Raw genomic sequence first — 12,895 nt, 5'->3', positions numbered from 1 at the left:
AATTGCATACCTTGAATTACTAGTGGTTAGTGTAAGACCGAATCCCTTTTTCTGGTTCGGTGTTCAGTGTTCTCTCGGGTCATAGTATAGAATTGTCACGGATCAGTTAGGGGCCTATCGGAAGCCCAAAGCCTGTGAATCCTTAGAGTCCTTCAGGAAGGAGGATCCTATTGTTAGTTCCTGTCATCGGGATCGAAAGGGAGTTTTGCACCATGATCTCAGGATAATCGAAGTATCTTTGGAGAAGGTGATCAGGATCCCTCCAGATGTTGCGGGTATATCATCTTCTACTGCTACTAGGTGGATGTCGGGAATCTGTATCGCTTTGGAATTTTGATTGACTTCAAACCAGTTAGATTGCGGGTCGGTTTCTGCTATTGTCTGGGTTATCGAGGATTGTTATATGTCATTCTGCATGCCGATAAGTCCTTTATGAACCTACGGATGGGCGTGTCCTGCAAGCTGGGATTCCGCGTGTACCGTTATCATTCCGTGTCTTTCCCGGGATCTGTTCAGGAGTACTGCTCAGGGGATCCTTGGTCATAAATTCATGGGATAGTTCTCTAGTGAATTCAGAGTCCAATGGTTCTATTATTGTTTGGGTATGGTCGATAATTACCTATGGAAGAACTTTGTAGTTCAAAGCACTAACATTGCTAGGAAAGGGCTGGTAACATGAAGATGGTGGTGTCAGTTGTGGGTGTTCGATGCATGAGTGTTCGATCATTGGATGTTCAAGATAATTACATTTCTCGCATGGGTTGTGTTCGGTTAGAGTTCAGTGATCCTGCGAGATTAGAAGTGAGAACGAGGATTCGTCAGCCAGGGTGAAGACTAAGGCCTCCATTTGTCAGCATGGGAGGTGGACTGAGGTGTCAGACTAGACCAGATTTCAAGAGTACTCTTCAAGATTTCAGAGGATGAGCGATCTTAAGGTTTGACTGCTAATTGCTCGCTAGCATTGGTAAGCACAGATTGTCATCGGTGGATTATTAGAAAGCAAGAAGGATTGGGAATCCTTCGATTCTCACGGGTCGTGAAGACTTAGTCGAATCTAAGTAGGCGAGAATCGACCAGGTACTTAGGAGCAGTAATAGGTGTGAAACTAGGATGAGTTTCGCATCCTCATCAGGACGGAAGGCGGTCGAGTGGCCGTCTAGGTTGAGGATTGGGTAAGTTCGGAGTTTAGAAAACGTTCCAACTTTTGGTTCGTGTTTTTCCTTGGCAACAGATAGCAGGTTTCAGAAACCATGTTAGGGCTCCAGTTAGGACTCAAGTTCAATTGGGTGTTAGGTCGAGTGCGTGTTTGACCCAATATGGAAAGTGTTGTAAGACTACAGGGGTAGCTGTAGCATTCACTAATAGTCAGACAGTATGGAAAGTGTTGTAAAACTATGGGGGTAGCCGTAGCATTCACTAATAGTCAGATAGTATGGAAAGTGTTGTAAGACTACGGGGGTAGTCGTAGCATTCACTAACAGTCATTTAGTATGGAAAGTGTTGTAAGACTACGGGGGTATCCGTAGCATTCACTAACAGTCAGATAGTATGGAAAGTATTGTAAGACTACGGGGGTAGCCGTAGCATTCACTAACAGTCAGATAGTATGGGAAGTGTTGTGAGACTACGGGGGTAGTCGTAGCCTTCACTAACAAATAGTTAGCATGGAAAGTGCGTAAGTCTACGGGTGTAGTCGTAGCATTCATGAGGTTGGAAGATAGTGATAGAGTGTCGTGAGACTTCGGGTGTAGTCATAGAATTCACTAGGTTGGTAGATGGCATGAGCGTGTTGTTAGAACGCGGAAGGAACAGTTGTACCCACCAGTTCGGGTGCAACAGTGAGAATATGGAAATCCACGGATCGAATTTCGAAACTACCCAAATGGATTATATCTGGTTGAGCCAGTGATAAGACTGTAGGTGCGCCACTACAGTTATGGGATCAGGGAAGCAATGGAACGTATAAGGTCGTTTGTAATATAAGGCTACCATTGGTCAAGTAGCAATCACTTTTAGCCTTGGATTTGGTGACGTTAGGATTCGACGCATGGACCCGATCGGTTGGAGACTCGGAAGGTCTCGGTAGATTTTAGAAAGCAGCCATGTGGCAGCATACTGCTTCAGGCAGTTCAGGGTTCGGGCAGTTTCAGCGTTTGGGAAGTGTTAGTATTTATGTTTTAGGTTGCAAGTACGGATGGAATAGCTGTTGATTGGGAAGTGACAAGTCACTCACAGTGGGATTAGCTGAGCCTTGGCCAAGTATAAGTGATCTACAGGGATAATTAGGTTTGTGATCATGTTTTATAGTGGGAACCTCAAGCTATTAGAAGTTGAGTAGTCAGTTGAGGGATAAACGGACTGACTTCAACGATAATGATTCAGTATGAGTGGTCTGTTAGGGACTCAGACCATCTCGAGACAGCAAATTTCAGACTGAGTAAATGCGACTGTTGCAAGGGGTTCGTTTATTTTCGGGTTTTAGAACCCTGTGAGGGATGATTTGGATTGCCTTGGAAAGGCTAGGGTGTACCCAGGATTGTGGCCATGTTACTTGAGTGGTTTGGCGCGTAAGGAATGGTAAGGAATGATTTCGAGGATGAAATCTAATTTAAGTGGGGGAGATTTGTAACACCCCGTTTATTAAATAAATAAATAAATAAAATTAATGGATGAATAGTAGCCCTAAAATCCATAATGTTTATCGGGGTGTTGATTTTGGGGAGTTGAATGGCATGATTTAGAGTTTCGGGGGCTAAAGTGTAATTTCGGGAATTAATTTCTAAAGATTTTTAGAAGACAGGGGTGTTTGGTAAGTATTGGACTTATTCTGAAAGGATTTTTAGATCTGGGGGTTGTTGGGTAAATTTCGGACTTGATTTGAAAGGGAATTCAGAAGGCATGGTTTAAATGGTAAATATTGGATTGAGTTTAAAAGAAAAAGGGAAATGAGGGAATTTTTTGGCATTATGGAAACTAGTTAAGGGCATCGGGTATATAAGCATCACCCTTCGTAAATGAGTTAGCAGTCGTCACCTTCCTTATACCCCCCACCCCTTCCGGCTACCGCCACCATTGAACTTGTTCGTTCTCCGGCCACCAAGCACCATCAAGCCATCCTTGTCACTGGCAACATCGAAGACCGAAGATGAGTGGAGAGCAGCCTCCATGCGTTGTTGCTTCTTCACTCGCCATTAGCGACCACCGCTGGCGGATCTTGCCGCCTTGCTGCTGCCGCTGCTATCATTTCCGACGAGAAGAGAAGTTGGGAATCGGAGCTGGACGATAAGGAGGTTCTATGGCATTCATTCCATCGAAGAGGGAGACTTCTTCTCTTCCTTTCGTTGTTGTGGTTCCGATGTCTCCAACCGCCGCCATTAGCCACCGTTGTGGCTGTTAGGGTTGCCGTTGTCGTCGTCACGCACCACCAAGTGGTGGTTGCGTCCATATTTCCAAGCAAGGGCTTACTGGTGTCGTTGCTGCTTGACTGGGAAACAAAAGAAACCACCGACACCCCCGTGAGGTGGTGGCTGCCATCGTAAAATCGTCACTGTCGCCGCCGTGAGCCACCAGGTGGGTGGCTGGAGTGTATTCTGCAATTTGGAGTGTGTGTGTGTGTGTTTTGTGTGGCTGGAACACCAAGGAAGTCACCACCACCACCGTGAGGTGGTGGCTACCACCACGTGCCACCGTCGGCTACCACTAGGGTGGTTGTGTGTGTGTGTTTAGCTTTGTGTGTGTGTGTGTTATTGGGATTTTGCTTTGTATGTTGTAATCTGTAACGGAATAATTAAAGAAAAACTCAAACCACCACCGTGAGGTAAGGCTGCCGCCACCAGCCGCCGTGTCGGGTGGTGGTGTGCCTTGTTTGTGCTTTGACTCGTTTGGGATGCTTGGACAAAATGGGATTGAACCATAACCACCACCGTGAGGTGGTGGCCGCCGCCGTGAGCCGCCATTGACCACCACTACCCGAGGTGGTAGTGGGTGATGTCGAACTAGCGAAACCCTAACGAGCCTAATGAAACCCTAATTGATCTAAAGATTTAGTTTTGGGCCTATTGGGCTATGATTGGGTTGGAAACCCTAATTAGGGTTTAGAAAACCCTAATTTTGGAATCATTAGCTTGGACTTATCGAGACCCGCATTTTGGGCCATTAGAATTGGATTATGTATTAAGCCCGATCACATCATATGATTTATTTAGTAGAGTAATGGACTTAATGGATTACGTCCTTAATGGGTTAAGTGAGAAACCCTTAACCCTAATTGTCATTTTATGTGAATACCCTAATTTCACTTGGGCCTTAAGTTGGGCCTTTCTATTGAGATTTGGTGATTAAGTTGTTGATGGGCCATCCAAGAATAATCATATGGACTAAGAATTATGGATGGGATTTAGGGTAAGGCCCATGTGGGGGTTTGGGCCCAATTTGGAAAATTGGGCCATAGATGGGCCATAATTGGGCCTTTATAATTATGAGATATTCGACCATTAGAAATGCGAAATGTTTGGACTGGACTAAATAGTTGGGCCTTATAATAAGACCATGTAAAGGTTTGGGCCCAATTTGGAAAATTGGGCCATATGTTGGGCTTTGATTCATAGTTTAACTTTTGGACCTTTGGATTGGGCCTTGAGTTTGAATCAAGCTAAGATAGGGGTAAAGCAGTCTTTTACCCCAAGCATGGACTTATGATTTTCGTGTTGGAACCCAATTATTAATTGGGTGTTGTTTTGATGTTGACAGTTCGGGAAACTGTCATCTAGTAGCCAGAGTTGTGTCTACGGGACTTCAGCGGTGTGAGGTGAGTTACCTTCCAGTAGAAGTGGGTCTACGGCCACAATGTCAGCCCACTAGTAGGAGTTATTTGATTAGATGATTGTCTTTGTGATAATTATATAGGGTTGCTACTGCTTGATATGTTTTATGTGCTAGCGTGATATGATGTTATGTGATAGTGGTAGTAGGGGGAATAGTCCCCATGTCACGGTCGTAAGGACCGAAGGGTAGGTCGGGCACCCCAGAATTGTCTGGTAGTATGTTTATGCTATGTTATTATATGGTGGTAGTAGTAGTAGTAGTAGTAGTAGTAGTAGTAGTAGGGGTGAAATAGTCCCCGTAGCCGGTTCAGATAAACCGAAGGGTAGGTTGAGCACCCCAGAATGGCTTGACATGGGTAGGTCAGGCACCCCAGAATTGCCAGGCAGGGTAGGTCGAGCACCCCATCATGGCTTGGCATGGGTAGGTCAGGCACCCCAGAATTGCTTGGCAGTATGTTGCTTATATGGTATGTGGTATGATGGGGGAACTCACTAAGCTTCGTGCTTACGGTTTTCAGTTTTGGTTTCAGGTACTTCGTTTCAAAGGAAAGGAGTCGACTCGATCGCAGCGCATCACACTATGATTTTACGCACATGAGATCTTTGGAATTACACTCTGATATTATTTTATGATAATATGTTTTGATTACTGACACTTTAGTTTTGATATGTGATGTTATTATGGATGTTTTATACTATTAGTCTTATAATAACTTAATTAAAAATGAAATTTTTGGTCTTGAATTTTGGGATGTTACAAGTGTCCTATCAAACCCGTTCGGCTAACGACCCTCCACTAGTCACGAGTATGGTGGGTAAGAATGGATACCCAATGGCGGTCATTTTACAGGCCGCTTCCTTAAACACCCCTTATAGATCAGCTTCGTGAATGAAGCCTACTAACGGTAAGACTGACTTTTCTTATACGTACATATATATATATATATATATATATATATATATATATATATATATATATATATATATATATATATATATATATATATATATATATATATATATTAAACTTTTAATTCTATAATATTGTAAGGGTGTATTTTAAACTTTTAAAATACTAGGGTTCTAAATTTTAAGATTTCAAAATTAAACTATTTAATTAAATTTTAAATTACAAAACCACAGGGTGTATTTTTTAAAACATTTCAAAAATACTAGATCAAATTTTAAATAATTAAATAAACTAATTTTGTCTTTATCCATAAAATTTGACCAAATCATTTATTTTGATAAGGATATACAATTACCTTTTCAGAAAATTCTATTTTAAGCAATAAAAACAAAATAAGGTAATTATTGTAATCAAATCAAGATATCAAAATCGAAAAATCATGGATCTAACGAGTCAACTCGTCGAGTCAGGCAGTGAACTCGCCGAGTTGAGACAACTCGTCGAGTTCCAGTATGAACTCGTCGAGTTTGATGAACAGAATGAGGATTCTGCTCCCTTCTCCTTTGAACAATTCACAATTGCATCATATTCAATTGAAAAACATCCTAGGCTCTGATACCACTGATGGGTTTAGAGCATAACTACAAATCACATGTGTTCATGCAGCCCTATTGCTTTGGATCTAGGTTGTCACTAGTTGAACATACAAATTTGAATACCAAAGCAAAACCCTAGAATCTAGTACATAATTCGAAATTTGAACAATGAAATTTAGATGTTTACCTTACTTGTTATGTAGTAATAACAAGGACACCTTTGAAGATCTTTGACTCTTGAAATCAAGTGCCTCAAATGTGACACCTCTAATGGCTTACAAACACTCTTTGCAAGAGGATGAGAAAGAGAGGGGAGGGAATGCTCTTAGAAATTTGGCTCTTCTAGGTTAGAAGCATACGGCCGAAAATCCAAAGGGTTAGATCCCTTTTATACATGAGGTAACTTAGTCCCAAAGCTAGGGTTTGCAGATGGAAACCCTAATTCCCTGCATAAGGCCTAAGCAGCCCATGGACTCCTCATTAGAAGGCCTTGGACGAAAACTTATAGGACCAACCTATAGTTTTCGTCCACTCCTATCCAAGGAGTCCAAGAGCCCAGTTTCACAACTATCAATGATTTGCAAAACAGCCCCTGTACTTTTAATTAATTCCTTTAATCCCAAAATTAATTCCAAATTAATTTCTGATTAAATATTAATCAAACAATATGATTTCTAATTAATATATTATTTTCATAACACATTAATAAATTATTTATATCAGTTTATTATTCCAAATAATAAATTCAACTTCTCTCCAAAATTCATCATGTCAAGTGTTTCTATCAATTCAAGTATATACCAATAATAGTTATGGGATTAGACACCAATCCAACAGTGCTTCCTTGTGTCTTTAATTCAAGTGAGTTTCCTCACTATACTATGTGTTACAGTTTATATCCTTGTATGGTAGGATATAGGAGTAGTGGTGTGCTGGTTAGAGTACTAAAAGGTCGGTAATCGTTTAATTGAGTATCCTAGGGGTTGTATTGCCACACCCCCGAACCGTCAGAAATAACGGCGGAAACGTTCGGAGGCGGGTGACGTCATACGTAGTATCACAACAGTTGTATCATAGTAAGCAAAGTAAACACAACCATTACATTGCAAACTAACCTCTAAACAACAACCTAGGGGTTGTGACTTCCTAGACACGCGTATGGGTCATGTGCTTTCAGTAGTACGGGCCCATACTACCTTCCACACCTACCCATATTTGTCTCAAGTATCACCACAACGCCTTAAGCACAAACATTCATAACAAGCACTCAATCCTCACTCCTTGAGGAATACTGAAAATCTCATATCAAGAAAACCCTAGGCTAGCAGGCATCACAATCAGGCAACTCTATCATGCAATTCCTGAAGATCCCTAGCCTAGTACTAGCATGCTGTTCTATCATATCACATAAACAAATAGCTTGTATGGTATTTTGGGGTTACTTACTGGCTCCGGCTGATCGTACCCTTTGCGTCCTCCTTTACTTATTTTGAAAACCATTTGGAAACCACTTTTGAAAATCTCCCCTTGATTTGAGACTGGATTCACACGAATGTTCCTCCAATTCACTCAACCCAAGGCTCTAATACCAACTTGTAACGACCAAAAATTTCAACCAATTAAAACATTTTATTTCATTCAAAAACCATTAAGTTCATACATCTTGTTTTCAAAATAGTTTAGACATCAGACTATCCCCCAGAACCATATCACATAAATCATAAAACATGAGGAGCGGTACGATCACGCATTCGCCTTGCCACGATCTCCTGAAGTACCTGAAACAATAAACCACAACTGTAAGCCCGAAAGCTTAGTGAGTTCCCCCAAAGTACCCATACGCACATAAACATACATACAGCAAAGAACATCATGCTATGGGTCCAATCAACCTTCCGGTTGAAATGCCCCTGGCCCTCAACCTTCGGGTTGGAATGCCAACATACTACGAGTCCAATCATCCTACCGGGATGGAATACTCTCGGCCCACAACCATCGGGTTGGAATGCCCATACACCTATACATACTACTACAACCACTATGGGTCCAATCATCTCGCGAGATGGAATACCCCAGGCCCCTCAACCATCGGGTTGGAATGCCAATCTACTATGAGTCCAATCATCCTACCTGGATGGAATACTCCTGGCCCACAACCATCGGGTTGGAATGCCCCACCTCCTATCATACACTAGCAACTACCATGGGCCCAATCATCCCTCAGGATGGAATACCCCAGGCCCCTCAACCATCGGGTTGGAATGCCAACCTATTATGAGTCCAATCATCCTACCGGGATGGAATACTCTCGGCCCACAACCATCGGGTTGGAATGCCCATCTACTAGCAACATGAATACATAACAGGCAACCACATAACATTCTACAGAATCAACATACTAGGGCCCTATCATCCTACCGGGATGGAATACCCTCTGCTACGGATCAACAAGCACAAGCCACAGGTAACCTCCTACCAGCGTACATAAGGCAAGACCAACTACAGGTCTATACTCATAACCACTACCCAACTACCAGGGTGTTGATCCAACAGAACTAGCCATCACTTAACTACCCTATCCTCTAGGATACTAAGCTAACCAAGCATATCATCATATCATTATCCTATCTACCAGGATACTAGCAAGCATATCATCACAAAACATAACAAGCTCTAAACAACAATTCGAAGGGCCGGCCTTGGTGCCTTAGACCCTTGAGTACAGTGAGGATAACTCACCTGAAATGAAGAACCGAACCACGGAAGCACACACCCGAAGCACTGCTCCAAACTCCAACACCTATTGCCATCAATTGACCATTGACATAAATAACCAATTACCAAAACATCCTTGAAGGTCAAAGTCAAAGTCCAGGCCAAAGTCGAACTTCCTGACTGACCCTACTCGTCGAGTCAACCCGTTGACTCGTCGAGTCCTTATACTCTGAAAACTCTTAGAACACGACTCAACTCGCCGAGTCACCCCAAGACTCGTCGAGTCCAACGATCTCCGAGTCCCATCCTGTCCAACTCACTGAGTCACCCCTCGACTCACTGATCTGCGTCTTAACCAGAAGAGGTTAGGGGTTCTGCGACCTGACTCGCCGAGTCCAAGAACGGACTAGCCGAGTCCAAGGCAATCTTCAACAGAGTCGCCGAGTTGTTCTTCCAACTCGCCGAGTCCATGCACATGTTCATACAACTCGTCGAGTACACCCATGTGACTCGCCGAGTCTCTCCAGTTCTCAATCCATACAGTGGCTTTTCGAACCATGCAGGGGCTCCAATCCATAGATCCACTCTTCCACAGTCTAACCCTCGCATAAAGTGGCAAACTTTACGTGAAACCAAGGAGATATAGGCCCAAAACACTCTAGGGCTAGGGTTAAGGACTAGGGGGCTTCACCAACAACTCTTAGACGGGAGCTTTATGACATTTTGGATCATCTCAAGCCTAGATCTGAGGTAGCAACCTCAGATCTAAGCCTCTAACTCGAAATAGCGCTCAATCATATCAAAAATGCCCCAAATCTCAATGATAAAAGATTTAGATGCAAAAGATCCCAAGCAACAGATTCTTACCTCCAATATAAGCTCCAACTGAAGTAGATCCCGGATCTACACCACTCCTTTGCAGCAAGCCTCTTAATCTTCAAGCCCCTTTCCAAGATTTCCTCCTCCAAAGCTCTATCCTCTCTATCAATGGAAGCTCACTCGATTTCTAGGGTTTACAGGCTCTCAAGAGTGGTAAGGAGGCTGAGGAAGGGATATAACATTCTTTATATAGGGCACAACCCCCGGGATTAGGGTTTTCTCCCTTCAGTACCAACTCGTCGAGTCCCAGTCTCCGACTCGGCGAGTTGGCCACTTATTCCGCGACCCAAAACCCGCTCCGACTCGGCGAGTAAGAAGGCCTACTCGTCGAGTCCCTTCCTTCAATTACACTTTGAGCCCTTTGATGATACTTCTGAAATTTGGGATGTTACATAAGTATTTAGTTCTGGTGAAATATGTTTCTTTGCCCCTTTGAAAAGTGTTTCCCCAAGAAAATCCTATATTGTCTTATGAAAAATGTTTGATTATCCATTAGTTATTTGTTAACAGTCTGGTTATGAAAGGTTGAGTTATCCCGGGAAAATCCTATATTTTCCTTAAAAGTTGATAGTTGGTTATCTGTTCTTGCCTGAGGTGTACAAGTATGTACCATACTTGTGTCGTTAGACGTACTTTTCTTGAAAAACCATGTTTGCTCCCTGTGAGGTGTATTAGCCTTATTACATAAATAAAGCTAACAAATAAGTGGTGAACTAAATCCTCAGGGTGTTATTAATACCCTCTAGTAATCGAATCATTTATTACTTTGAGGTTACTTCACTTGATTCATTATTACAAAAGTAAATTCCTGTTATCTGGGTTGTGGGTGTCATAACCGTACTTAAACTTGATATGGCACGTAACGGGGCCAGTATCCTTTTATGACTTTGTCACCCCAAGCACGTATGTCTAACTGTAGCTAGCAGTTTAGGTGCGGGATAGTCAGTCCCGTATAGATCTATACACAACAGTCACGCTCTCCCTACAAGAGATTCTGGTTACAAGTGCTAGTCCTACACTCTCGAATTCGGTGGGAGTGTTACCAATGACGTGTCCCCAACTTTAGACTAACAATTTACAAGTAATAACACTAAAAATCCCGTTTATAATCTGTATGATATACATTTTACGAAATGTTTCACGAGTTCATTGCTTTAGTTTGAAAACTGTTTCTACGAGTTGATTTCTTAATCGTTTGGTAAAACTGTTTTCTGTGTTTAAAAGCATGCTAAAAATATAATTATCTTATACAAAATAATATACTTTGAGCACAAGTTTCCTTGTACTTTTGCTTGTATTCCCCCCTGAAAACATGAAAAACTCGGAAAAAGCGTAGGGGTATGAACTCACAGTTCGTAAGATTCGAGCGTAAGGTCGGTGTGGATGCTGAGTGTCAACTGATGTTTCGCACGCAAGTGGATCCTATTAACATATGGTAACACATATATGTATTAGATGAGGACATAACACTATTTGTTATGGAAGGAACCCACCTTAGGGACTAGGAAACACTTGAAACTAAGTGTTAGAATCACACGTGATTAAAAATGGGGAGTTTGCGGCCGTAGTCAGGAGTTTACGGTCCATGAGTTTGCGGCCCAAGTGTTTGCGGTCCATGGGTTTACGGCCCATGGGTTTACGGCCTGTGGGTTTACGGCCCATGAGTTTACGGCCGTAAACACTTGGTGAGAGGTGTGATTTTTGGTTCCAGAGTCCTTTCTAGCCTCTTGGAAATGTTCTACGCCTTATGCACGGCTCAAAGTAGGGTTTAAAGGCCAATAATCGACCAAAAAGGGAGTTTACGGCCATTGAAGGGAGTACGGCTGTAAACCCATTTCGTGTTCATGTTTTGGGTCGATTTTTAGGTGATAATCAATGATTTCTAGTAGATATCAAGCATAGGGGTAGATACTTACTCTTAGGAGGCTCGAAATGAGGTTTTTAGCAACCAAGAACTAGTGTGTGTTCTTGGTGTTCTTGGTGAGAGAGAAAATCTAGAAAAAGATGAAATTTATGAGATGAAACATGGATTCATCACTAGAAAAGGGATTGAGACACAATAGGAGTGAAGAATTCACTTACATTTTGAAGATCCTTGAGCAAAAACTCAAAAATTGTAGAGAGAGTAGAGAGAGAAAGCTTATGGGATGTGTAAAGTGTGAAATGAAGGCCACTCATCCTTTATATAGGGGTGAGTTTTTGGCCAAGGGGGTGGGGTGGGGGTGTACGGCCGTAAACTCGAGTTTGCGGCCAACACTCCTCTCGAAGGGTTGTTTGGCCCGGATGCTATGCTTTGACTTAGAAAACTTTGATAGGTCAAAGTAACTTAACATCATTTGAGAAGATGGCTTTTTTTTTCTAATTTTATTGACCACTCAATATATATTGAATTTTATTGACCACTCAATATATATTGAATGGTCAATATTTTTTAATGGTTTGAACACTCAACCCCTTTCTTTTTAATAATATTTAATTTTATCCCCTTCATTTAATTTTAAGTATTTATTATTTATAAAAAGTTTATATATAAACAAATATATAAATATATACTATAGTAATATGTGAATCGTATTAAAAAACTACGTGTTTAAAAAACAATTACTTAAACGAAAAGATTTTATATATCATTTCAGATAGATAAAGAAAAAAATAGTTGAATTAATAAAAAAATCATAAAAGAATCAAACATTGGAGAAACAATTTAATTTGAGGTTAATATTAACAAAACTGTGAGGTGACAATATTTTTGACCAATAATATAGACTTAAGGGAAAATGACTTATGAGGGTAATGAACTATTGATTTTGTTCATATTTAGTCCCTTTTCATTTTTTGTACACTATATACCATCCAACTTGTTGAACATATTCATATTTTATCTTTGTGCCCTGCTACCATGAGTAAAAAGGTAATATATTCATATTTTATCTTTGTGCCCTGCTACCATGAGTAAAAAGGTAATATGTAAA

Source organism: Lactuca virosa, chromosome 3, assembly GCF_052849685.1.
Source record: "Lactuca virosa cultivar CGN04683 chromosome 3, Lactuca_virosa_CGN04683_v6, whole genome shotgun sequence".
Lineage (NCBI taxonomy): Eukaryota > Viridiplantae > Streptophyta > Magnoliopsida > Asterales > Asteraceae > Lactuca > Lactuca virosa.
The sequence above is the reverse complement of the archived record's forward strand: the minus strand, read 5'-3'. Positions refer to the sequence as shown.